We start from the raw sequence: 27,358 nt of genomic DNA, 5'->3' as shown, positions 1-27,358 counted from the left end.
TAGCCTCCGACCAGCCTTCCTAACCACTCTTACCTATTTCCTCAAATAAGCTTTTTATTTTAGAACAGATTTAAATTCATAGAAAAGTTGTGGAGATAATACAGAGAATTCCCATATACCTCTCGACACCCGGCTTCCCTGTGAATGTCTTACAGGAGGACGGCACCTTTGTCACAATGGATGTCAGTGCACTGTCATCGAACAATGAAGCCCGTCCTTCACTCAGGTCTCCTGTGTTTGTCCTGTTCCAGGGTCCCATCCATGTCCCGTCCTTCACTCAGGTCTCCTGTGTTTGTCCTGTTCCAGGGTCCCATCCAGGTCGCCACATGACTTTTCCTTGTGTCTCTTTGAGCTCCTCTTGGCTAGGGCTTCTCCCCAGACATTGCGTGTTTTGAGTGACCTTGCCGGTACAGAGGAGGCCTGGTTGGGTATTCTGTAAGATGCCCCTCGGCTGGGATTTGTCTCCTGTTCTTCTCCCAGTTAGACTGGGTTGTGTTACTGAGAGAAAGACCACAGAGGCAAGTGCCCTTCTTGCCACACGATGCCACCAGCGTGACTTTTCCCCGTGATGAGGACCCTGGTCACCTGCCAGCCTCTCTAAACCCCTTCCACAGGCCCCTGCTTGCTCTCTGCTCAGAGATGCCCCTATGTCCACTACTAGAGGGGAGTAAACATAAATAAGCTTCTGTATCTATCACAAACAAGAGGCCTGGGGCCAAGAGATGGTAGCCCTGGCTTTGCTGCAGGCAGCCATCCATAAAACGCAAGAGACCTTAACCTGGTACATACCTGCCCTGTCACCTGTAAGGATCTAAGTTAGCTACTCAGAACTATCAGTTGATTGTAAGCTCAACACAAGTTTAAAATCAAAGTGACTGAATGAATAAATAAATAAAGGTGATAGCCAGCCGGGTGAGGTGGCTCACGCCTGTAATCCCAGCACTTTGGGAGGCCAAGGCAGGCAAGGCAGATCATGAGGTCAGCAGATTGAGACCATCCAGGCCAACATGGTGAAACCTCATCTTTACTAAAAAAATACAAAAACAATTAACTGGGTGTTGTGGTGCACACCTGTAGTCCCAGTTACTTGGGAGGCTGAGGCAGGAGAATTGCTTGAATCCAGGAGGCGGAGATTGTAGTGAGCCAAAATTGCGCCATTGCACTCTAGCCTGGGAGACAATGCAAGACTCCATCTCAAAAAAAAAAAAAAAAAGGAAGGTGATAGCTTAGTCTGCATTTATAAAAAGGCAATTTCTAGGCGAAGGGCCCAGATAACTGCATGCACTGCCCAGACCCTTCAAACCTGGCCAGGTGGGCTGGTGCTGGGGTAACCTGGGCTGCCCTGCAGGAGCAGGGGTCACTGCATGAAAGCCAGGGCCCCTGTCCCTAGAAGATGTAACCACACACACATCATTCCTGGCGCCAAACTCGGCGCAGACTCCTATGTTCTGGAATCATCATTCAATTTGGAGGGCTGTTTCTACGAACGACCCTGAGCTCAGTTTCTGTGGGGCTGAGACAGGAAACTGAGGCTGGAGAAAAGAAGTAGCCTCTTTTAAGTAGACAAGTGGGGAAGCCACCAATATGTTAGGGGGAAGCTAAGATTGAATGTTCTTGGTCAAACTACTTTTATTTTTTTTTGAGACAAGGTCTTGCTCTGTTGCCCAGCCTGGAGTACAATGGCACGGTTGCAGCTCACTGCAGCCTCAATCTCCTGGGCTCTGCTCTGGTGATTCTCCCACCTCAGTCTCCTGAGCAGCTGGGACTACAGGCACATACCACCATACCCAGCTAATTTTTGTATTTTTTGCAGAGATGGGGCTTGACCGTGTTGCTCAGGCTGGTTATGTACTCTTGGGCTCAAACAAACCTCCTGCTTCAGGCTCCTGAAGTGTTGGGATTATAGATGTGAGCCACGGCGCCTGGCCTCAAACAACTTTTGTTCGATTTTTCATCCTCAAAACTTCAGTGAACTGCTCGGTGCCTCAGTTTCCCCATATATGAAATGAAGCCACTTATAGTGCTTGCCTCGCAGGTAGGATTCTAGAATTTGGCCTGATCCTGAGCTTAGAGCCACATTAGACAACGGGACTCAGATGCTGGAGGTAAGATGCTGCACCGTGCACAGGTGCAGACAGATTTCTGGGCTCAAGTCTGGCCGCTGTGACCTCAGTAAGTGCCCGCGCCTCCCTGGGCCCAGCTTCTCCACCTGTGAAAAGGAAAAGAGCAGCGGCTCCAACCAGAGCACCCTGCATCCTGGGTGCCACATCTGCCATCCTGCTACTGCTGTCGCCCATGTTACTGCCATTTCCTGGAGGCAACCAGTTCCCTGTGGGATAGCAATGCAACCAACCACAAAATGCCAGTCTCCCCAGGAGCTCTCCAACAGCCATCTCCACCAGGCACACTCAATCCCGGCACCAAACAAACCCAGAGAAATGCATCGCACACCAACCTTCCCTGTCCAGTTCCTGAAACTCCGAGAATTGCAAGGCAGCTTCCTGCCACCCGAGCTTGGCCTGCTCCGAGGGACGGGACTGAGACGTGTGCTGGGCACACTTCCCACATGCCTTAATCAGGCTAAGTTTTACTATGATCCCCATAACAAATCACCACATGTCACGGGCAGGCAGGGTATGCCAGGGTGAAACACGACCTCCAGCACCCCCAGTGTGGGCATACGGCTGACTCAGATTCCTTCCCCTCCCCACACTTAGCCAAAGAGCACCCCAACACCAGCCAGAGAACAAACAGGAAGCAGAGAGGAGCCAGAGAAGCTGGCAAGGAACCCCTCAATTTTTCAGAGCTAAGAGAGCTTGTGAAACGCCCTGAGCCATAGGCTGCGGTAAGTCTTCATTACTGTAAAATGCGGCCAGGGAATGGGGCCACCCCGGTCTCTGACACTGAGCACCAGAAGGCCTGTGCCAGCCCAGCACTAAGGCAAGAGGTGTTCTGGGCTTCCAAGTGGACTCAGCACATGCTATGGTGGGAAGCAGGATATCCCTGTTAGCTCCGGGGCTGCGTGTCCACAGAGCAACTCATCCCACCCATTTCACCAATGTAGCATTTTATGGAGCAGTGAAATGGGCTGGAGCTCATGACTTTCACAAATCTCTTTCTTTTGAAATGGAGTTTTGTTCTTGTTGCCCAGGCTAGAGTGCAATGGCGCAATCTTGGCTCATTGCAACCCCAGCGTCCCGGGTTTAAGTGATTCTCCTGCTCAGCTTCTGAGTAGTTGGGATTACAGGCTCGCGCCACGACGCCTAGCTAATTTTGTATTTTTAGTAGAGATGGTACTTCACCATGTTGCGCAGGCTGGTCTTGAACTCCCAACCTCAGGTGATCTGCCCACCTTGCCCTCCCAAAGTGCTGGGATTACGGGTGTGAGCCACTGTGCCCTGCCTTTCACAATTCTCTAAATGAGTTTTCCCAGGGCAGGAGATGAGCTGCTGAGTTCTGAAAACCTCCCCGGTTGACTCACTAGACTTGGAGCACTTGGACGCTGGCTGGTGTCGGCAGTGCAGCCTCACAGCCTCCCAAAAATCCAGGCTTGGCTGGGTGCCGTGGCTTGCACCTGTAGTACTGGCACTTCGAGAGGCTGAGGCAGGAGGATCCCTTGACCCCAGAAGTTTGAGACCAGCCTGGAAAATGTAGGGAGACCCTCTATAAAAATAATTTTAAAACTTAGCTGGGTGTGGTGGCACAGGCCTATGGCCCCAGCTATGCAGAAGGCTGAGGCAGGAGGATCCCTTGAGCCCAGGAAGTCACTTCTCCTTGTTTCCTCCACTCCAACCTGAGCAACAGAGCAAGACCATGTCTCAAAAATAAATAAATAAATAAATAAATAAAATAAAATAAAATAAAATAAAAATCCAGGCTTTAGGAAGAAGAGCTTCTGGGAACCCACAGCTGAATTAACTGAGAAAGGGCAGGTACTGTCTGTCGAATGGCGTACATATTTGCATACAGCTGCCTTAGAAAGTCAAACGACTTTGGGGCTGGTCCCTCCCACCTAAGAGGTGGTCAGCCATTCCTCGATGACTTCATTTCAGGACAGAGCACTGGAATGACTTCTGCGAAGTGACGCTGTACATACTGCTCAGAAAGCCTGCAGAGATGCCAGTCTTAGCAAGGAAGATCGGAGGGGAGATGAAAGGCTGCAGAGATGCCAGTCTTAGCAAGGAAGATCGGAGGGGAGATGAAAGGCTGCAGAGATGCCAGTCTTAGCAAGGAAGATCGGAAGGGAGATGTTGGAACAGGGAGTGCACAGGGGTAGGTGAACCACTGCGTTCCATCAATGAGGCGTCACGAAACAGCACTGAGGGTAATTCCCCTGGAAGACAGCCTTTCACCTCCTCCCACCGGTGAGGGCTCACAGGTAGATGGTGTGTGGGCGACGTCAGCACTGCCAGTGAAGCCACCCAGTGAAAGAAGCAGGCTACAGATGTGAACACAAATACCCCATCTAAGAAGAATGTCCGTGTGATTTAGCCCACATAACGGAGTTAAGGGAAGATGATATGTCATTTATTTCTGAGGCTGTATTTTCTACATCTTCTACGATACACATGTAACTCCCCAGCAGACAGAAGGACAGTTGCTGGCCATACTCTCGAGTCACCGGGGGCTTGAGTCTCAGACCTCAGGTCTGCACAGTGATGTCTGCATTCTGCCTGTGTTTCTCAACACAATGCACTTCAACAATCTGCAAGGGTAAAGGTGGCTTTGGAAGAGTCCAGCCAGGAAAAAGGCTCGTTCCCGCTTTCCATGGAAGGAGCTTCCCTCGCAGTCTGTTCAGAAATAAGCTCCCCACGAAAACACACACTATCTACAACAATTCACTTGAGTTTTATTTTTTATTTTTTTGAAACGAGGTCTTGCTCTGTAGTTAGGCTGGAGTGCAGTGGCATGATCATGGCTCACTGCAGCCTTGACTTCCTGAGCTCAAACCATCCTCCTATCTCAGCCTCCCAGTAGCTGGAACTATAAGCGCATGCCACCTTGCCCAGCTAATTTTTTGTACTTTTTTTGTAGAGACGAGGTTTCACCATGTTGCCCAGGCTGGTATCAGACTGCTGGGCTCAAGCAATCCTCCTGCCTCAGCTTCCCTCCTCCCTCTGTCTCTTCAAGAAAAAAAATACAAAAAAAGTGAGGGGATTACAGGCATGAGCACCATGCTTCCCAAAACTTTAAGAGGCTGAGGCAGGTGGATCACCTGAGGTCAGGAGTCCAACACCAGCCTGGCCAACATGGTGAAATCCCGTCTCTACTAAAAAAACTACAAAATTTAGCCAGGCATGGTGGTGCATGCCTATAATCCCAGCTATTCAGGAGGCTGAGGAATGAGAATCACTTGAAACCAGGGGACAGAGGTTACAATAAGCTGAGACCACACCACTGCCTTCCAGCCTGGGCGACAGAGTGAGACTCTGTCTCAAAAAAGGAAAGAAAAGAAGCTGGCACGGTGACTCACGCCTGTAATCCCAGCACTTTGGGAGGCCAAGGTGGGCAGATCACGTTGAGGTGATCGGGAGTTCAAGGCCAGCCTGAGCAACATGGATAAACTCCCATCTCTACTAAAAAAAATACAAAATTAGCCGGGCATGGTGGTGCATGCCTGTAATCCCAGCTACTAGGGAGGCTGAGGTTGCAGTGAGCTGAGATTGCACCATTACACTCCAGTCTGGGCAACAAGAGCAAAATTCTGTCTCAAGGAAAAGAAAAAGGAAAGCTTTACAGAAAATTTAAGTTAATACATGCAGTTGGAAGAAGGGAAGCTGGCCAACAAGCATCTGCTCAGCATCACAAATCGTTCCAGAGAGATGCAAGTCAAAACCACCACGAGAGCCCACCACACGGTTGAGAGGCTACTGTCAAAAAACAGCAATTAACAAATGCTGGTGAGGGTGTGAAGAAACCGGAACGCTGGCACACTGTGGATAGAAACGCAGGATGGAGTGACTGCTACGGAAAACAACGGAAAGTTCGTAGAGAAATTAAAAATAGAATTACCATAGAATCCAGCAATTCCACCTCTGGGAATAGACCCAAAAGAGCCGAGAGCAGGGACCTGAAGAGATATCTGCACACCCATGTTCACGGCAGTATCATTCATAATAACCATGAGGCACAACTCACATGTCCACGGACAGATGAACGGAGGAACAAAATAGAACATATCCGTATAACGGAATAGTATGCAGCCTTCAAGTGTGATGTCATCTGCCACAACACGGATGAACCTTGAAGACACTATGCTAAGTGAAACATACGTCACAGAAAGACGGACCCCGTATGATGCCACCTATGTGAGGTACCTGCACTAGTCAAGGTGATGGAAACAGAAAGTGGAATGGTGGGTGCCAGGGCTGGGGGAGGAGGAAACGGGTACAGAATTTTCATTCTGCAAGGTGAAAATGTTCTCAAGACTCTGATGCACAACACTTAACACGACTGAACTGTGTGCCTAACGACGGCTAAAATGGTAACATTTATATTATGTCTTTTACCAGAATTAAAAAATTTTAAGGCAGCAGGAGAAGCCCATACCGAGTAGCCTATCCTGCTTTCCTCATGCAGTCTCTGAAGAAATGTGTGTCCGGAAACTCACGCGGCCGCCATCCCCCCATCTACTTTCTTTCAATTTGGGTCTGATAACTTACAAAACAATTCTAAAGCAGTTTTTAAAAAGTCAACCCTCTCTCCAATTGCTTTTACGAGGCAAAAAGTGATCCCCATCCCCAGCGCTAATAAACAAAAAAGAAAACGACACATAAATCCCATCTGAAATGCACACATGGAAACCTACATGACAGAAGTCAGCTGACCAGGCACCCCAATTAGCTGGAATTAGCGGAATGCAAGGCCGGCGCCCCAAGGGAGCGCTGCTCCAGGAGCGGAGGGTGACTCACTGTTCACTTTCTATGTGTCTGTGACATTTGGAATGACTACAAAGGCTTTTATTATTCCTACGATAAAAAGAGTTCTGCACACCCAAAGTTTTGGAAAAACATGATCTCAGAAATGATACCACTCGAGACACGTATTCCAGGGGAGGTAACTATCTAACGTGGCCATTTTTCAATCTCAGTTGGGCCTATCAAGTCACCTAGGATGTGTTTAAAATTAAAAAGCCAGAGGTCCCAGCTCCAGGCCAACAGACTCTCTAGGGGAAGGACCTGAGCAAGACCTTTAACCCCCACAGGTGACTGTGATGCACAGGAGGAGAAGCAGGTTTACAGGCGGGTTAAGACTTCTCGACATTGAATATTCCATCAGCGTTCCCAAGTGTTCTGAGTTCTGACCAACGCGGCTAGAACTAAAGCAGAAGTGCTCTAGAAACAAAGGGGGAGTGTGTCTGAGCACGTGTGTTTGATTGTGTACAAGTGTGTGAATGTGTTTGTATGTGAAAGTATATGTGTGTGTGTTTGGTGTGTCTATGTGTTTGAGACTGTGTTAGTGTGTATAAGTGTGTGTGAGTGTGAGCATGTGTTTGTGTGTGTATATGTGAGTGTGTGTGTGTGACAGAGAGAGACAGAGAGTGTGTGTGTGTGTTTCAGCCTGAAAGCTGAGAAGCAAAGTCCCTCCAGGCAGAGGCGATAAGGGAAGGCTGGGGTGCACACATGCTTCACTGAGGGGACCCACGAGCAACTTAGGGGCCCACTGGAGGAGGCAGGGCAGGGCTTGGGATAAAACCCTCCAAGTCCAGCCTGCCAGGGCTCTGTGTGCTGTGTGGCAAAGTGGAGGCCTACTCTGTGAAGCCCTCGAAGTCTGCAAGCCGGGAAGAGCCACGATCAGACCTGTGTTTTCAGTCCTTGGAAAAGTGGGAAGGCCACAACTGGCACTGAAGGCAGCCTGCCAGAGTCTGCTGAGCAAATCAATGAACGACTGGGCAGGAGGAACAGGGGTGGCCTCCCAGACAGAGGTCAGGGTCACAAAACCACCTACTCAGAGCCAGTACACAGTGGGACATCACAAAACTGCATGTGATGACACACAACTTCCAAACTTCAGGGGAGGGGACTCTGAGCATGAAGCAGTTGCACAGCCCCAGACTCTACCATTCCCCAAAACCACCTGCAGATCAGAGCACCGAAGGTACAAAACCAAAACCACGCCCAACATTCTGCAAAAAGCCAATCCGTGGGATATCCTAAGCCGCCAATCTGCCTAACAACACGGGCAGCTTCAACAACACAAATTTATAGAACCTCTCAATGAAAGCTCCCTGGTGGCTACGGGGAAGAGAAGCCAGGGGGTAAGTAGCCCTGGGCTGGGAAGAGCTTCAGTGCTCCCCTTTCCAAAGCTAACAGCAAAGTCACCTGGAACAAGGGTGGCTGGTCTCACTCCCAGATCATAAAGGAAGAAAGACCTCTAGGAGACGGCAGGAGAGGCAAAGTCTTCAAAGAAGAGGGCAGTGGCAAAACCAACCGTATGAGTTACAACACCAAATATGAAAATCAGCAAAAAGAAGCACTTGCACCGTTTGCATAAAACAAAACCACGTGAAATGACCTAGAAGCAGAGGCAATAAAAGGGTATCAGGAAAACAAAAACTTAGGACCCAAAACATGAAATACACACACACAGGAGGATTTCTCTGCTGGTAAAATTGCAAAGCAACAGAAACTTCCAATTATGCCGAAAGAACAACTATAACAGGCCAGGTGCAGTGTCTCACACCCATAATTCCAGCACTTTGGGAGGCCGAGGCAGGAGGATCATGAGGTCAAGAAATCGAGACCAGCCTGGCCAACATGGTGAAACCCTGTCTCTACTAAAATATAAAAATTAGCCAGGCGTGGTGGCAGGTGCCTGTAATCCCAGCTACTCAGGAGGCTGAGGCAGGAGAATCGCTTAAACCTGGGAGGTGGAGGTTGCGGTGAGCTGAGATCGCACCATTGCACTCCAGCCTGGGCGAGAGAGTGAGACTGTCTCAAAAAAAAAAAAAAACAACTAAAATATATGGAAAAAAACTGTGAGTGTGGATCAGGGAAAACGCAAGGCAGTAGCCACACGTGGAAACCTACACCCATCCCTTGAGACCTGACAGTCCAACAGACAGGACACAGGGCATGCGGCATGAAATACGACGTAATCAAGCTTGATTGAACGGATCCATCAGAAACCCCACGTCCCAGGGAAAATACAACTGATCTGCCAGCATCCGAGGAATAATCACACCGAAGGCCTTCTCAGCCGGAGAAAATTTCAATAAATTCCCCAATGCAATAATTCCAGAAGTTAACTAGAAAATAAGAGTAAACAACTTAAAAAAAGAAAACCTTAGAAGGTACAAGGAGAACACCCCAGGGTCCACCTGACTCTACAAACTCATTGGGCATCAGGTGGCCATGTTTCTGCAGGCCCTCACGGAAATACAAGGCCCGAATCCCCACCTCATGGGTCTACTGATATTGCTACTGATAAACGTTCTTCTGAGTAGAGTTCAGGTTTCCAAAGGGGAAAACCTAAGACACTCCATCTATTATCATTGCTACCGCTGAGCTGACCAGATCCCTGACCACCTGGCTGCAGCCCAGCCGCTCCCTTCATTCCAACTGCTTTGGGCTGGTTGGCAGAACCAGGTGGACCTGGGTGTGGTCATCCTCACCTGAGCACAGGTGGCAGGAAACCCAGCAGGTGCCTTCGCCATCTGGGTGGACGCTTCCTGTCCTGCGCTAATTCTTAGATGAACACATAATGGCCAATCAGAAAAGTCCCGCAAAGTACAGACACCTGAGGGCAAGCTTCTCAGGTGTAAAGAGCTGTCTCTGCAGCATCCACCACTCAGAGTGGGAGAGATCCTGGCTCTGATCATCTCCACCAAGGGCCTGCCATGGCTGCCCCTGTGCCACAGCTCCCAAAGCAGGACTCAGCATCTCCAGGTCTCTGGCTGAGGGGCTTCAGTGACACCTGTCTGTGCAGAAGTGAGCACCAAGAACCCAGGGAGCCAGGGAGGAAGGGGAAAGAGGAAACCCAACATGGATATGGAGCCATGAGAAGAATTCCTTGTTGCAATGAGCGCAGCTCCAATACCACTTAGGGAAGTGCAAGGCTGCAGCAGAAGCTGCAGGGCTGGAAGGTCCAGGACTGCTGCAGGAGACTCCAAGCAGGCAGGGAAGATGGGGAGCCCACGTGTCAGGGTGCAGTGGTGAGACCCCAACTTCATGCCCTCTTGGTGTTAGGGCCTTCCCCTCATCCTCCAAGTTGTGGCTCTTGCTATAAGTCTGAACTCATCCTCCTGACTACCCACCTGGCAAACTCCTGGCCACTCTGACATCTCATCTGGGACCTCAGGTTCCCCACCTCCCACAGCACAGCCCCATCATGCTCCCCAGTCTGGCCCCAGTTAAGCAGCTCGTTCACCCTGGAATCGAGACCTGGCAGAACAGTGCCATGGTTGAGACAGCCTGGACTTAACTCCTGGCTTCTGCGTGTCCCAGCTCACAAAAGTCCCTAAACCCCTCGTGCCTCAGTTTCCCAATCTGTTAAACAGAGACAGTAGAAGTCCCTCCCCTATGTGCTATAAGGTTGTAAAGTGCTGAAGACACAGGATGGCACACAGCCCTGTTCTGTTACTATGATTACTGTTAAGTACAATATATGTGTGTTAGGGAATACATAAACGTGATTAGTTAGCAAAGTAGGCCTACGTACTCATAGGACATATAAGAATAATGTTAGCTTAATTAAGCAGAGCTTTTGTGCATTTCCTGCCAGACGGGCAATGTTCACATTAGTTTGACACCACGACTATTTGCCACCGATGAATACAACGATTTCCAAAGTTTCCAAAGACCTTTATAATTCAGAGGAATATTAGAGAGTCAAAAGGATGTCAAAATTACGGGCTCCTCAAATGCAGAATAGAGTTCACAAAAAATTAAAAATAACATGCCGGTGCCTCGTGTCTCTAATTCCCCTCAGTGAATCCTGTGCCACACACAAGATTGACTGCCTGGTGTTTCAGATACTTGCTGTGTTCACAGACACATTAAATTATGCTCTTGGCTTTAGTTCCATTATCAGAAAATGGAAACAAAACCATTTACTCCAATGGGTTTTCCTGAGGATTAAGAAAGCAGTGAAAGAACCTAGTACAGTGACTGCCTGTAGCTGCTTTACAAATTTTAGCTACCATCTCCCTTTCTCCCCCTTTTTTTTTTTTTAGGCAGAATTTAGCTCTGGTTGCCCAGGCTGGAGTGCAATGGCATGATCTCGGCTCACTGCAACATCCGCCTCCTGGATTCAAGCTATTCTCATGCCTCAGCTTCTCTAGTAGCTGGGATTACAGGTGCCTGCCACCATGCCCAGCTAATTTTGTATTTTTAGTAAAGATGGGGTTTTACCATATTGGCCAGGCTGGTCTTGAACTCCTGACCTCAAGTGATCCACCCACCTCAGCCTCCCAAAGTGTTGGGATTACAGATGTGAGCCACTGCACCCAGCCTCTATCTCTTCTTTCTCCCAAAGTATTTACAATTTACAGTTTCCTCAAAGACAACGGGAGGAATGGAGGTGTGGTTGGCAGGGAGATGACCATCCCGAACCTCGCCAGGCCAAATCTCAACCCAAACAACACTGTTATTTTTGTACATTCCCTTCCAGACCCTATTTGCAAGCTCTACTGCGTTGCCTATTTGCAATTCCCAGCAGCACAACAGGACAACCACAAGCAACTGACATAGTCGAAGTCACACTCGCACACGTGCTTCCCATAACGCCTAACTGTCAATCATCGGCAGGACAGTACAGCGGAATTTTGTCCTGAATGTTACTCACCTGTCAGTCACAGCCCTCCAACACAGGTTCGCTGTGGGAATCACTGCTATTCTACCCACCTTCCTGCTCATGAAAATAACCCCATCCTCCCAGAATAACAATCCAGCTCTCAATTTAGCAAGCTCTCAATTTCTAGACAATTTCACTAATGACAAAAAAAAAAAAAAATCAGTGCTCATGACATCACTTCCCAGCTTTTCACTATTTCCTTTTCACCCTGAAAAACTAATGGTTTTCCTCTGAGCAAGTTGAGGACAGCTGGTTTTCCTATTGGAGCAGAAGGTTGTATTCAAGTTTTCACAGAAGAGATGGGATTAGCCAGGTTAATGTGGGTTCAACACAGAAATCTCTCTGGATTGGCCAGTAAACTCAGCAGCTCACGGGGGTGCAGAGACAGTGGCTGTCAGGAGGCTGACCACACAGCCCTGCAAGTTTCAGAAACTGACAGTTACAGCCAGGACACATCCTGTCCACTGACCTTCCCTGAGGGGCACAGGCGAGGAGTTCAAGGACTCAGCTGACCAGGGAGACATGCACTGATGCCCGGTCTCTCGCCAGGCGCCTCTGATGTGGTTTTCACTGGACAAGCTCCTCTTCTTCAATACCTTTTTTCTCTCTGGGATGAAAGAATGCTGTGACTCCTTTAATGATTCAAGTGTCAGCTAAGTTTCTGAAGTGTTGTTTTGGGTAATAAATATAACTTTTAAAAGCTGTACAGGGCGGTCAATCAGGAGACAATTTTCTAAGAACCTTACAGCACGCCAGGAGGGAGAAGTGCCACATGTGGGTCACCTGTGGGGTCATGGGAGAACTGGGCAGGGAGCCCGACTCTGCTACTCGTAGTGCCAGGGCTGTGAAGATGGGGGTCTGGGACTGGATGTGGTGTGCAGAGTGAGTCACCTCCCCGCCAGGCCACGATGATGGATGAGTCACCTCCTGTGTCAGGGAACACCCCCACCCCCAGCCGGCCAGGTCACCTGGCCCCTTTCAAGTCGTGCTTACACATCTAATTGTGTCTTCTCAGTGCCCTGAGATACAAGTTCAAAGCTGGGGAAGCACAGAAGTACCTGTCAGATCCAGCTACCCGCCCAGGAATCCCTCCCAGGTGCTCTCAGGAAAGAGGTCTCACTATGGTCCTCTTTTGGTTCCTTGGACTCACCAAGCCACCCTGCCCAGAACCCACCAACCCACTGCCCCCATACATCTCCATGGGTACCCATGCAGTTCCTGGCCTGCCCATTCTTCAGGTCCCCCTACCCAGTGGGGCTTCTTTGGGGAGCCTGTCCTGACCCTCAATACAACCTCTGGTGCAGAACCCTGACCTTTCCCCTAGTGCACTTTAATACCGTTTCTCCCCTGCTGGGCGGCAAACTCTCTGTGGGGACGCTGTGTCTGGTGGGCTTCCCATCTATCTTCCCCGCCTGGCATACAGAGGGGCTCAGCAGTGAGCCAAGGAATTAGAAGGAGTTAAAGTTAAACAAGGGTGAACAAGAAGAGGGAAAGAGCCAAGACGGTGTCCCAGAGAGTTAGAACAGGTTCTCAGGCTGGATGTCGGCCCCGCCCAGCCTCCTGAAGGTGTCCCTCGCAGTCAGAACAAAAAACCAGAACTCATGGCAGCCCCCGGGGCATCCTGGGCATAACCACGAGTCCCTTACCCGCCTAGCTGGGGTTTCATGAAGCCCCAAAGTGTTGCCTCATGTTACCTATCAGTGGATGACTCACAAATACTGTGGTGCCAAGACCTGAGGAGGCAGCCAGGCCCCTTTGCAAAACTACAAACAGGAGGCAGGCCAAAAAATATTCCGCCCATAAATTAGTTTTCCTCTCTTGCCAGAAAGAAGGCTTGCGACACCAGACCGCAGTCAAACATCCAAATTACAGTCTTGCCATCAGCAGGAGGCGTGATGTGATGAACTCTCCCCCTAGTGAACCCAGAGGTCCTGAAAACCAAGTCTATGCTTTCACCAGATGCCAGATCCAACTGCAGTCTGTCTTGTCACAGCTGATCAAGTGACACAGCTGCAAAATCACTCCGGACGCCCATGATGACATGACCCTGGAGAAGCTTGCAGTGACCGTCCCAAAGCTGAACGCCTGAAAACCATCACTCATCTCCTTCTAGGAGGGAGTGGGCCCTGAACACCTCCCAGCAGAAATACCTCCTGGGCTCTAGGACACACAGTTGCTCCCAGATGTTAAACGTTTCTGAAGTTGGCATTATGTGTCCACCCTAAAACTGAAGTATGTGCTTAGGGCATCCACGCTTCCTGTTGAGCCAACCTCCCACTCCAAAAGCGTGGGACGCAAAGCACGTGAGGATCTGCAGAAACAGAAAGCAATTCCCCCAAAAGGGATGGGGACAAGTGAGGGTGCTTTCAAAGCTCACCAAGTTTTATACAACGGATTCAGGAACTCTTCCCAAAGTCATTCCCTTTCGAGATGCTTTTCTGTATAGTAATTATACAGTCACCCAACAATTAATATAATTAGAAGTTCTTCATAGATTTTAAGCACCGTAAAAGTAAAAGATTCATTCCAAGGAGAAACTTCACATGCATGGAAAAACCTGTATATCAAAAGATGTTCATTGTTGTGTTGTTTATAATTTCAAAATAACTGGGAAGTGTCTACTCATAAGCACTTGTTAAATAAACAAAGTACTTACCTGCACAAGACTGGCATGAAAAGTGAGGACACAGATCTGTATTGTTCTGAAAAGATGTCAACAATTTTAGATAAAAAGCTATTTTTAAATGCATAGTATTGCTGGGCATGGTGGCTCATGCCTATCATCTCAGCACTTTGTGAGGCCAAGGCAGCTGGATCACTTAGAATCAGGAGTTCGAGACCAGCCTGGCCAACATGATGGAACCCCATCTCTACTAAAATACAAAAATAAGCCAGGCATGGTGGCAAGTGCCTGTAGTCCCAGCCACCAGGGAGGCTGAGGCAGGAGAACTGCTTGAACTCAGGAGGCAGAAGTTGCAGGGAGCTGAAATTGTACCACTGCACTCCAGCCTGGCTGACAGAATGAGACTCAAAAAGCCTCCAAAAAAAAAAGCACAGTATTCATTCAATAAGTACTTATTGATAAATTGCTAGGTGCCAGGTACACAGGGAAGACCACCCACTATCCCACTCTTTTTGTTTGGAAGCTCTGTATTTCCAAGTGCAAATATCTGAAAGACGCTTATGAAAGTGTCCAGAGTGGTACATTTTTTTCCTTTTACATTTTCTAGTGTTTCTAAAACAAGCATGTACAAACATGTAATTTATTAAGTAATTTAACATAGATAAGCAGAAAGGGTTTTGTTGTTGTTGTTGTTTAAAAAAAAAAAAAAAAGGAAAAGAAGAAGAAAGAGGCCAGGCACGGTGGCTCACACCTGTAATCCCAGCACTTTGGGAGGCCTAAATGGGCAGATCACTTCAGGCCAAGAGTTGGAGACCAGGTTGGCCAACACAGTGAAACCCTATCTCTACCACAAACACAAAAATTAGCCGAGCACAGGTGGTGGCGCACACCTGTAATCCCAGCTACTAGGGAGACTGAGGCATGAGAATCACTTGAACCTGGGAGGCGGAGGTTTCAGGGAGCCGAGGTCGCACCACAGCATTCCAGCCTGGGCGACAGGGCAAGACTCCATCTCAAAATAAATAAATAAATAAAATAAACACAGGGACAATGATGCAGCCAAATCCACAGTTACCAGTGTGATCTCATTTAAGCTGCCCAACTCCAGGAGCAAGTGCTGTGGTCACCATTTTACAGATCAGAGGCTGAGCCTCAAAGAAGTCCAAAAATGTGTCCGAGGTTATAACAGGAAGTGAAGCCACATATTGGACACAGACAGGTGTGTGGGGCTGAGACGCTGCCCCCTGCTCATTTCCACCGTGATGTCCCTGCAATGAACCAGGTCCCCACAAAGAGCCATGGAGCTGCCACTGGGAAAAGGAACTTCTCATATTCCAGTCTGTGAAAACACCATTCCAGCTATTGTTCACCGACAATGGCTGGGAAACAAAAAACAGTGTTACAAGAACTTGATAGTCAGCCATGAGATTCTTATTCAGGGTTTTCCTCCCTGGGGCGACATTCACTTTTACAGATCGGGCTGTTTCATATTTGATTGAGTTAGAAGAAGCAGCTGTATACAGAAGTGTCTCAGTGCCTGACACAGGGAAAGACCAGCAAATCTGGGAAGAATCCGAAACCATGGAGAAGTCCTGTGTGACACGGTGTAACTGAGCATTTCAAGTGTGTGTGCATGTGGCCCCAAACAGCAGCATCTGCTTTCCCCTAATCTAGCAATTCCGAAAATCACAGGTGGCACTAATAATACACATGTATAAGCAAAACTGCACTAAGTGAACTCCTGGGATTCTGTTTTTGATGACAAGCCAGTGCCTGATCTCCTGATGTCACCCAGAGTCAGCATCCCCTCACAGGGGCCTGAAATGGGACCAAAATTTAAAACTGTGTTGATGGTCTTGTTCCACACTGTAAAGGTGATACAAAGGGGGCAGATCATTCCTCTTATAAACATCTTAAAAACCAATTTCCAAAACCACGAGAGAAAAACAAAAACGCAACTTTCTCAAGTGGATATTTGGGATAGGGGTAAAGAAAAGTGAGACCAGAGCCACGGCAGTAAGAACCACAACTTATCTACCACGCTGCACTGGGGCATAGGCCCTGGGTCTAGCGTTCCACATGAACTATGTATAAGCGTCACATCAGCTCCAATCATTACTTTCAGTTCCATCTGAACACAGTACCCTTATTTTTCATTTATGCACAGGACACATACAAATATTTGATGGAACTTGTCCATCAACTATGATTGTCAGGAGGATTTAAAAATGCTTAAATGCACATGCATTTTAAGAATAGTTTGGATGGGCGCGGTGGCTCAAGCCTGTAATCCCAGCACTTTGGGAAGCCGAGGCGGGTGGATCACGAGGTCAAGAGATCGAGACCATCCTGGTCAACAAGGTGAAACCCCATCTCTACTAAAAATACAAAAAACTAGCTGGGCATGGTGGCGCGTGCCTGTAATCCCAGCTACTCAGGAGGCTGAGGCAGGAGAACGGCCTGAACCCAGGAGGCGGAGGTTGCGGTGAGCTGGGATGGCACCATTGCACTCCAGCCTGGGTAACAAGAGCAAAACTCCACCTCAAAAAGAAAAAAAATAATAATAGTGCATTTACCTCTTAGTATCTTAACGCTATTAAAAAATCAAATCCTCGCCGGGTGCCGTGGCTCACGCCTATAATCCCAGCACTTTGGGAAGCCAAGGCGGGCGGATCAACTAAGGTCAGAAGTTCAGGACCAGACTGGCCAACATGATGAAACCCCATCTCTACTAAAAACACAAAAACCAGGCATGGTGGCGCGTGCCTGGAGTCCCAGCTACTTGGAGGGCTGAGGCAGGAGAATCACTTGACCCAGGAGGCAGAGGTTGCAGCAAGCCAAGATCATGCTATGGCACTCCAGCGTGGGCAACAGAGTGAGACTCCATCTCAAAAAGAAAAAAAAAAAAAGTCAAATCCTCTTACCAAGGGCAGCAGGGGAAAATGGGTAAACAAAGGTGAGGTAAACCTACCGGAATTAAAAATTAAATTGCACAGAACTAGCGGATGGCCACTTGGCAGTATTCACAAGTAAGCTGGTTATTATTCATAAGGAGGAATTGCTTCTATCATATATTGTAAGTTTTACACTGCCAAGATGTCAAGAATAGAATACTGGAGTTGCCACTACACGGCTGGATGAAGTCACCAGCCTAAGCCTTTACCTTGGCCAGCCTCTCTCTGCCAGCTCTTTCATGCACTGGGCATGGTGTCTGAGGGGCTCTTGTGTATGGAAGATGCAGAGATAATAAAACGCATCTGCCCTCAAGCAGCGCCCTGCCTAGGCGGATGACAGCCTTTCTTAGCTGCCAGGACACAGGCAGACACAGGTGCAAGGTCACTCAGGTTTGTCTGAGAAGGGAGTGTGAACTGGGCCTGAAAGATCAAGCGAGTCCAAGAATTGTGTCTTCAAGACAAATGGGCCCCCTAGCCAGCCCTCTGGGAAAAAGTTGCAGATGTGCGATCTGAAAAAGCATTTGGGGAAGGTCTTTTCACCAGCTGCTCTGGTGATCAGCTATTCACACCCAGTGCTTCCCTCTCAGTATCTGCAGCCACTCCCCAGTGCCTGAGGAGAATTCTCCACCCCTGCTAGAATCCCAGTCCCTCTGACCCACCCCTGGCTCCCTCCAGCCCTATCTCCACACCATCAAATACAGTCCAATTTCTTTTATCACAAACATTCTTCTGTGTGGCCTCTGCCCTGTGCTATTTCTTCTGTAATAGGAGTTTCTCCACTACCACGATGACAGAGTTCCAGTCCTCCTGTTCGTAAATCCTCTCCACATGATTGAACTGTCCTGTCTGTTTGAGCTCTCAACCCCCTCTCCCCGTACCCCCAGCTTTCTCCTCCTTGGCTTCAGGGCCATGCAGGATACTTGTTCTTCTATCACAGCTGCTCCTTCACTGGGTCCCCCCTTAGCCTTCCTGCCCCGGCAGGGGTGACCCAGCAGTGTGATCCCAGCCCCTGCTCTTCACACTAGGTTCCCACGTGTGAGCTCTTCCCTACTCACCGCCCAACTCTAAGGAAGTGAGCACAGCCCCCCCACCCCCGCCCAACAGCCTTCCCCTGGCCTGCAGGATACCCCCAGAGTGAGCACCTCCTTGAATCCTGCACCCAGGGGCCTCATGTGCCTCTCCCCAGTCCCACCCCTGCTCACCAAGGCTGGCTCTGAAGTTGAATGGCGTTTCCCTCCCACACGCTTATGCCTCCAAAGACAGCTCTCACACTTTAAAATAATTTTACTGCTAATTACGATGGAGAAAAAATAATCGGCTTCTGTGTGCGCCCAACCTCAAGGACTCTTACGAAGCACTCAGCTACAGTCCTTGAGCCGTGGGGTTTCTTTTTCTTTTACCTGGGTGGTCCCAGTAAGCCCCTCTGCTTTAATAACTGAGAACAGCACACCCACCCAAGGGGGTCTGCCTGGCTTCATCCTGACCACCCCCCACCCCGACTTCCTGGAAGACCCTTTTCCTCTCTAGACCAGCAGAAGCAACCAAAGCTAAACAAGTATGTGGACCTCACCAGGGCAGGACAAGCACCGCTGGAGGAGGACAGACAGATGGACTCCGCCTGCCTCCCCCGGCCCAGCACTTCTTCACCCACCCAGAGGCTTCAAGGAAACATATTCCCTGCTCTGCAAGGGACATCTCGCCTCCTTGGGCTCAAATACAGGGTCTGCCACGCCCTGCCCCAAACTGCCTCCACATCTTTCTTCTTGTACAAATTCATCACCACATGGGTGTTCACCCTGGACATACATTACAGTCACCCGGGAGCTTTCCACCTCTACAGAGGTCTGGCCCCACACCCACACATTCTGATTCAACTGGGGATGGGCCTGGAACATTTATTGTTGTTTTTTTAAGCTCCCAGGTGATTTTTAAATGCGAACTGAGTTTCGAAGCCTTCTACTCTTGCTGTCCAAATTCGGTTACTCAACAGCACCCAAATCCTTTTTCAACACTGCTCCCAGGCAGACATGGAGCAGGCAGAAGTGAGGACATGATTTCTTTCATTAAGTGATGGGGCAGAAGCGGGGGTCTCGCGGGGCTGGGCTCGGCGCAGTGAACCGTGAGCAGGACCCAGCTCTTATGGGCTCATACAGATTGCTACTATTTAATGTTGCCAGCCCTAACTGGCAGTTTGAAATCAGGCTGGGCATGGTGGCTCACAACTGTAATCCCAGCACTTTGGCAGGCCAAGGCAGGAGGATCGCCTGAGGTCAGGAGTTTGAGACCAGCCTGGTCAACATGGGGAAGCCGGTCTCTACTAAAAACATAAAAATTAGCTGGGCATGGTGGCACACACCTGTAGTCCCAGCTACTCAGGAGGCTGAGGCAGGAGAATTGCTTGAACTCGGGAGGCAGAGGTTGCAGTGGGCCGAGACAGCGCCACTGTACTCCAGCCTGGGTGACAGAGCGAGACTCAAAAAAAAAAAAAAAAAAAAAAAAAAGAAATTAGCCATGGTGAGAGTATTTACGTCACAGAAATTGGCAGATGCTGCAGTCGAGGCTCTGCTTTTTCCTCGGAGAGCAGGTTTACCAGCACACTATGGGCTCAGGGACCTCCCACATTGGAGGAGCTAGGAAAACTTCCTTCAGGCCTGCAGACTTCAGTAGCTCATAAAAATGGGGCAGGGCAGGGCAATGTGCCTCACTTGCAATCCCAGTGCTTTGGGAGACCAAGGCTGGAGGATCACTTGAAACCAGGAGTTCAAGATTAGCCTGGACAACACAGCGTGACACCATTTCTACAATAATAATAATAATTAAAAAAAATTAGCAGGGTGTGCTGGTGTGCACCTGAGTAGTTCCAGCTACTCAGGAGGCTGAGGCACGAGGACTGCTTGAGCCCCGGAATTGGAGGCTGCAGTGAGCTATGATTGAGCCACTGCACTCCAGCCTGGATGACAGAGAACTCCCAACTCAAAAAAAAGCAAAAACAAAAACAAAAAATGCGGCAGGTTTTTCCTCAGTTATGCAGGATTGTGGGGGGCAAGATTTAATAAAAACTTGGAACCATAAAATCCTTTCAAAGGAGGTATTCTTTTCAATCTCTTCAGAAGAGTTGGCAACTGGTCTCAGCAAAGAGAGCTCTCCTGAGACAAGCTTTTATTGAGCAGATAAGAATAATCTTATTAGTATGTCATTTATTTGATTGTAAAGAGGAAGATAGAGCCCTTTTGGTCCATTTACTTAACAGCCTTCCTATAATCTTAATCTTATTCTAGTGACCTCATGTGCCCAAACACCATCTTTTCACGGGACAAGGAAAAGACGTCTTACCAAATCCTGAGTTATCCCAACTTCAAAGTCACAATCTTCCCAATAAACCATGCTTCACCCTGGCGACGGGGTGAGGGTTTCAGAGCAAAGGTGGAAAATGGCTGCCTTCCATTTAGGCTGGGAAGCCTTCACAGGTTTCAAAACTTCATCACCTTCAGAGTAAAAGCTATTTTCTAATTGTGTGAGGGAGGCTGGCTCCCTGCTATTTGCATGCCTGTGTCTTCAGGCGCAATGTGTGACTGAGAGCCGTTTGTTTCTTTAATTTCAGCACCCTGGGAGATGTGATGAAAAGCTCTGGGCTTGGACAGATCCGGGTTCAAATCCCAACTCAGGCACTCATTAAACTCTAAGGTTGCAGGAGTTTCTTACATTCTCCTAGCTTCGCTGTAAAATGGAACCCCTGGTAGTTTTCGTGAGGATTCAAACGTGCACGCATGGGGCTTAGAGTATGGTAAGGCCTCAACGAGTGATACCTATTTCCATCCCTCAAAATACCCCAAATCTAAAGTTAATTAGAGGACTTCAGTACAGCAACTGTACCTCCTCAGCTCGACATGCTTCTGATGACTTCAGGAGGCAGTGTGCACCTGGAAGATGGGAGGCTGTGATCTTCCACGTGGGATTTTACCCTTCTTAAAACACTACACACAGCCTTTCTTTCTCAAGCACATTCTGCACTCCCTCACCTTCCAAAGACTGATTATTGAGACCTTTTCCCTGTAGCGAGGTCACGGCGGCATCAGGTGCTGAGTTATGTAACACGCGGATGCCCTCAGGGCCCACCGAGGTGCTGGTTTCGGCTTCCAGGAGCATACCGAATCAAGTAGCTGGATTGTTCCCTGGCCGTTTGGGGGCTAGATGAATTATTTTTCTGCCGCTGCTCCACAGGGTGGTGGCAGAATGTGAGACTTCCTTTGGGCAAATAGCTGGGGAGCCCAGAGATCCAGCCCAGCTCCCCAGAAGCTGAGTGGAAACCCCATGTGGCCTGAGGCTCGATCCTGGCCAGGAGCAAAGCTGACCCGAGCACTCTCTGAGAACTCTATTTAGCGCTCGGTGACCTTTTCAGATTCCTGCTTGTCGAGCAGCGGCCTCGCAACAAAGAAGACCTGATGTCCACCTCCAGGGCCTTGGGAAATGTCTCAGGGGCCTGACTCCAATTTTCAGAAGAAAAATCACAACAGAGCCCAATTTGAGAATAATAAAGCTAAGGGAAATCCACATGGCTAACCAGTTGTAAACAGCAGCTCCTCCGAGGTCAAAACAGGCTAGTACCTGAAACAGGGAGCTGGGAGGTCTGCCCAGAGCCAGAGACGAGGTCTGCAGGGGCCACACTCTGGAGCTCCTCGCCTTGTTTGGGTCAAGGGCTCGGTAAGAAGCTCCCCAGGTAGAGAAAGCACACACACCTCCCACGCAATTTCTGGGGAACCAAGGGCTCTTACTTAACTGGCCAGGATTCCAGGATTTAAAACCAGGAACCCCTCCCAGGACTCAAGGGCGTAAACCACATTCACCATTCGCATATCTTAGCATCAGACTAGAACCCAGCAACATTAGAATAAGAAAGTCTATTCAAGCAGCCCAGAGGGAAGTCATTCCCAGCTGCCAGATTAGCAAACAAGAGCAAAGGAGAAAATCCCCGAAGGTCCTTTCTCCACAGAGAAAATTAAGAGCACAATACACTAACAGACAAGGCACCTGGTGAAGGACACTATCAGCAATTTTTTCAGCCCACTTTCTGGGTCTTTCCAAAACCCGGGCTTGAGCTGTGACCTGCAGCTTAGACAGAACTTGGTCAGATCCACATGCTGGTGGGAGCGACAATTTTTAAGATGAAACTATCAAATGACAAATTGTTACAGAAAGAGGATCTTCTACCCTGATGATGTCGTTGTTGGGGGTGGGCATGGGTGCTTGGGGACATGAGGCATGCTGTGAAGTACCTCTCCCACCTGGGCCTTTGGTACCCAGAATTAACAAACAGCTTGGGTTCTTATTCATTGTTTTATAAGATCACTAAAGTGTAGTCTTGGGACAACAGAAATAAAAAAAAAAAAAAAGCTCACAGAAGTGTCCTGGGCTTCTCTGCAGCCGGTCATTGTTCATTTAGTAAACAAGTGAGCCATACAAATCCCTAGGAAGCCAGGTTTCTTCAGTTCACGCGTCCTGCCAGAACTAACTGTTCTTTTGGATAAGCACAGCCTGGGCATTCCACAGACCCACAAGCATCAGGCAGTGGGCAATCAGGGGCCCCGCCTAAATATCACTGCCCCCTTACTTTAAGAAATTCGCCCACACGCACAAAGCAGAGGTGGGGGAGGGGAAATTGAGAGCTCGGGCTCCTCCGGAGCTTGCCACTTTGAGGGATTTGGCCCAGTCCCGAGGGCACGGAGCAGGGAACCAGGAATATTGTCCTCAGGGCTCTACTGGACATTCCTGGAGTCTGTTTCCTGGGCAGGACAGCCAGGTGAGACGCAGCCTATGATACTGGATGTCCACTGCAATGTGGAGCAGCAAAATGTTCCCCAGCGCCTTAAAGTACAGCCGCTGTCCATCCATGGATGTCAAAACGCTCGGCAAACCACCCATTAATTTTTATGGTGGCCTGAGAAGCAGATTGAGAATCATTACCTTGATTTTTACAAGGCAAGGAACCAAAACCACAGAGGGCGGTGAGGATCCAGGCCTCTCTCGTCATTCCATCTGGGCCACAGAGCTCAAGGAAAACCCCAGCCCACTGGGAAGGGGACTGGTGGCCAGCAGAGACTAGGAGCCAGGAAAAAAACCCAAACTTTGGAGCCCAGAGACGCTCACAAGGGTGGGAAGGGGAGGATGCATTCACTGATTCTCTGGTTTAGCCGAGAATGGCTCCAGTCTAACTTAAGGTTCCAATCTGCGAGGCTGTGACAAGGCTGGTACAAACTGAGGCACCGGGGATTTTTTACTGTTTGCTGTTTATCTTTCTCTTTAGCTTTCTTCCCTGAGCACACATTGTTTCTGTAATCAGAACAAAAGTTGTGCGAACTTTATTATTATCACGGATACATTCTATAGTTCCAATCTGCCTACTAACTTGGAAAGAATAAGCAGAAAATACAATCTCGCAATGAAATTTTTCAGAAAATTTCATTGATCCTTCAGGTTCCACGACCCTCTGCTCCCAGAGCCCAGCGGCTCTCCCGCGGCTCCTCCACGCGGTATCTCTGGGAGCCCGACACCCGGCCAAGGCCAGCTGGGCCTGTCCCCAAGCCCCGTCTACACCCCAGGCCCCGGGCTAGGGGCCTCGGGACCCGGGGTTGGGGTCCCAACGGACACACACACCCCCAGCCGCGGATCGGGCTTCTCGGTAAACATCGCTCAGAGAACAACGCGCCTCTATCCCTGCCGGTCCCCACCCCCGGGCCGCCGGCGCTGTCACCTCGAGGCTGCTCGGTCACACGATCGCCAAGCCAGAAACCGGAGTTTTCAATTTCATCCTCACAGGAGGGATCTCCGAAGAAGTTGAAATATGCATTGTCACCAACAAGTTTAACGGGAGACCGCGCGTCCTTCCCTCCTCCCCAGCGCCGCGCGAGGGGGGCGCCCCGACCCTTCCACGCCCTCCCGTGGCCCCACGGCCCCCGCCAGCCGAGCACGCCCGCCGATTCGCCCCCGAGGACGCGTCGGGTTGCCCAGGGAGGCCACCCCACAGGGCCGCCCGCCGGGAAGTGGCCAGGGCCGGGGTGGAGGGTCCGCCCGAGTGCACGCCGGGGGCTCCGAGAGCTGCTCGGTGCCGGGAACCCCGGGCCCTGCCCCCCGCCGGCCAGCACCGGGGCGACCCGAGCGCCCGGGGGAGCGGCGAGGGGCGCGCGAGGCTTCTCTGAAGCCGCCCCGCGCCCGCCACGCCCGGGCACCCCGCATCCCCGAACTCCGGCGGCGGGGACAGATCCGCGCCCCCGAGGGTGTGCAACGCCCGGAGCACGACCCCCAGGGCCCCGCCGCCCGGGGCGCTCCCCGCCGCCTCCTGCCTACCTGGCTCGCATGGCGTCCCGGCGGGCTCCTGCGGCTCCGCTCGTCGGCCGGCGGCTCGGCCCAGCCGGGGACGCGCGCGGCTCCGCGGGACTCGCGGCGGCGGTGGCAGCGCTGGCAGAAAGGGGCCCGGACCTCCGAGAGTGCCGGGCGCGCAGGGCCCCCGCCTTGGCGGGCGGAGGGTGGTCCCGCGCCGGGGCGGGGGCGGGGCGGGGGCGCGGGGGGCGGGGCCGGGAGCGGAGCGGCGGCCGCGAAGGGGCGGGGGAGTCCCCCGCAGGGGCGGGGCCTCGGGAGAGGGGCGGGGCCTCGGGAGAGGGGCGGGGCGGGGCGCGGCAGCCCGAGGCCGCGAGCGTGGGGCGGGCTGGGGGTGGTGCCGCGGCTCCCGGTCCCCGCGGGGATCCAGCCTCGGCCCCTCCTCCTCTTCCTCCGCGCGGCCCCGGCCAGGGTGGCGGGGTCCCGGCCGCCCGCATCCCCTGGTCTGGGTGCCCGGTACCGAGCATGTGTGGGTGCCCGCCCGCGCAGCTGTGGTCCCCGCACTCCCACCTTCCACCCCTTCTCCGGGAACCCCTAGACAGGACCCCTGGGGCAGTGCAGCCCGGCAAGCGGGCGTGGGCGAGGGTCGCGCGGCGTTCCGAGGCGCCTTACAACGTCCTGGACGAGGACGCTGTAGGGAGGGCCCGGCGCGAGGCTAAAGTTACACACGAAGAGCCGGAGGGAAAGCAGCCACGCTGCAAATCACCAGGGCAGAGAGCTTCCTGCGAAGCGGAATGCAGATGGAAGGGCTCCCGTCGGAATCGTTTGCACTTCGTCTGACCTGGGCGCCCCTGGGTCCCTGGCGCGTAAAACATGCCTGGCACATAGTAGGGGCTCCATCAACGCTCAGTGAGTGAATGCACCGCTTAACTATGTGGTCTATGGACGGACACATCTAATCCTTAAAAAAAAAAAAAACAATTTTGGCTACTCCTCTTAGTCCATTTCACACGGGTACACTAGAGCTCCGAGGGTTGGTTCGCCACAGTAGGAGAAGGGGAGAACCAGAATCGGAACCGAGACCGACTCCAGAGGCAGGGGTCTACCCACTGTGCCACCGCCGGGGCCCTCGGGACTGCGCCCACTCCCACCCGGGGAACCGGAGACCAGGAGAAAGGGCGGGTCTTTGGCGGGGAAGAAGCCAGCGTTTGTGGCTCCGTGTCCTGAGCCAGACACACACAGTCAGTCCTCACCATTAACCCCAAGGCAGATATTGTTTGTTATTGTACCCATTTTACAGGTGAGTTGAGACCTTAAACACTGTCTTAGGATCACATGGGACGTGCCAGAGTCTGAATTCAAACCGGGGATGTTCAGACTCGGAGACCTTCCTTTCCCTAAAGAATCCGGTTTTCTGCCACTCCATTTTCGGAGACCTTCTTTCCCTAAAGAATCCGGTTTTCTGCCACTCCATTTGAAGTCTGTGTGGAAGTTTAAGGAGACACAGGTGAACAGAGACGCGGACCCAGGGCTTGGGGGAAGGGTGGACATTGCTGTTCTGATTTTGGTGTCATCCCTGTGTAGATCGTGGAATTCCTGAAAATGGATACGAGTAACCCTAAAATATATGCCGCAGATTTTAAAGGGAGGCAGTGGGGCAAAGAGGCAGGTGGAGGAAGCAGAGAAACCTCCCAGCAGAGGAGGTCTGGTGTAGGGTGTGTCTGGAATGTGCTTGAATCTCTGGCAAGTTATCTCGCCTCTCTGTGACTTAGTTTCCTAAATGAGTATAAAAATGAGATGCAACATGTAAAGTGCTCAGCAGACTGCTGGCACGTAGTAGCTTTTAATAAGTTGTAGCTACTATTATTAGTACTGCTATCCCAAATAACATCCACACTGTGCTTTAAAAAAAAAAAATGCCTCTAAAGCATTGAAAAAGACAATCCAGTAAAAATTGGACGAAAGCTATGTAGATCATTCTGGAAGTGCCACAAATGGCTCAAAGCATGAAAAGCTCCTTGGCTATACCAGTGACGGAGCTAGGGCAAAACACACACACACAAACAGTCGAATAAGAAAATTCTAGGCCTTACAAACCACACTTTTTTAAAAAAAAAAAAAAAAGAAAGGAAAAGAAAAGTCTAGGCCTGTCCAGGCAGCTCACTCGGTTCACTGAGCAGTGAGGGTGGAAGACACCCTAAAAATCTCAAAGAACCAATGGCCATGGAAACGCAGGATGGAACGTGAATAAGCAAAGCATTACAGACTTTTCCTGGGGAAGCAGAGAGCATGGCTTATGATGTCCACGTATGTATGCTAGTCCTTGCTACAGTCATGCCTCAAGCATCCTCAAACCAGTCCACATCCCAGAGAAAAATGTACAGAGGTCAGAATGTTAAAACAGTGGTTAAAAAAAAAAAGCACACACATTACCTTAGATTCTTACTGCAGTAACTCAAATTCTTCTTCAGCTGGTATGAGCCAGGGAGGCAACATTACTGGTTTAGATGTAAGTTGTCTGTGAAGTGTTTTCTCTTTTGTATCCTGGAAGGCAAAAGGGTCTCTAGATGTTGCTTCCTGTTGAATATGTACTTTTTTTCCACCAGTTTTTGTTACTTGGTCTTCTAAAGGCCTCTGGAACAAAAGAAAAAAGAAGAGCTATTCATTCATAACATTC

At 50.3% G+C, this 27,358-nt stretch overlaps 1 protein-coding gene across 2 annotated transcripts in view; it reads right to left on the bottom strand.

Annotated features, from left to right (window-relative positions):
* The window catches only part of SH3BP4 (SH3 domain binding protein 4), a 102,287-nt gene extending 77,414 nt beyond the window's left edge, over positions 1 to 24,873 (bottom strand). The window contains exon 1 of one of the 2 annotated variants that reach the window (XM_002749914.6): positions 24,712 to 24,873. The gene's annotated coding sequence lies outside the window, so the exon portion shown is untranslated. Of the gene's footprint in view, positions 1 to 24,118; positions 24,231 to 24,711 lie in introns of those variants that run through there. The other variant, XM_035306114.3, reaches the window with a different exon arrangement.
* Between the last annotated feature and the right edge of the window lie 2,485 nt (positions 24,874 to 27,358).

Source organism: Callithrix jacchus, chromosome 6 (genome assembly GCF_049354715.1).
Source record: "Callithrix jacchus isolate 240 chromosome 6, calJac240_pri, whole genome shotgun sequence".
In the NCBI taxonomy this organism is placed as follows: domain Eukaryota; kingdom Metazoa; phylum Chordata; class Mammalia; order Primates; family Cebidae; genus Callithrix; species Callithrix jacchus.
Note: the sequence above shows the minus strand (reverse complement) of the source record. Positions and strands in the feature narration are given on the sequence as shown.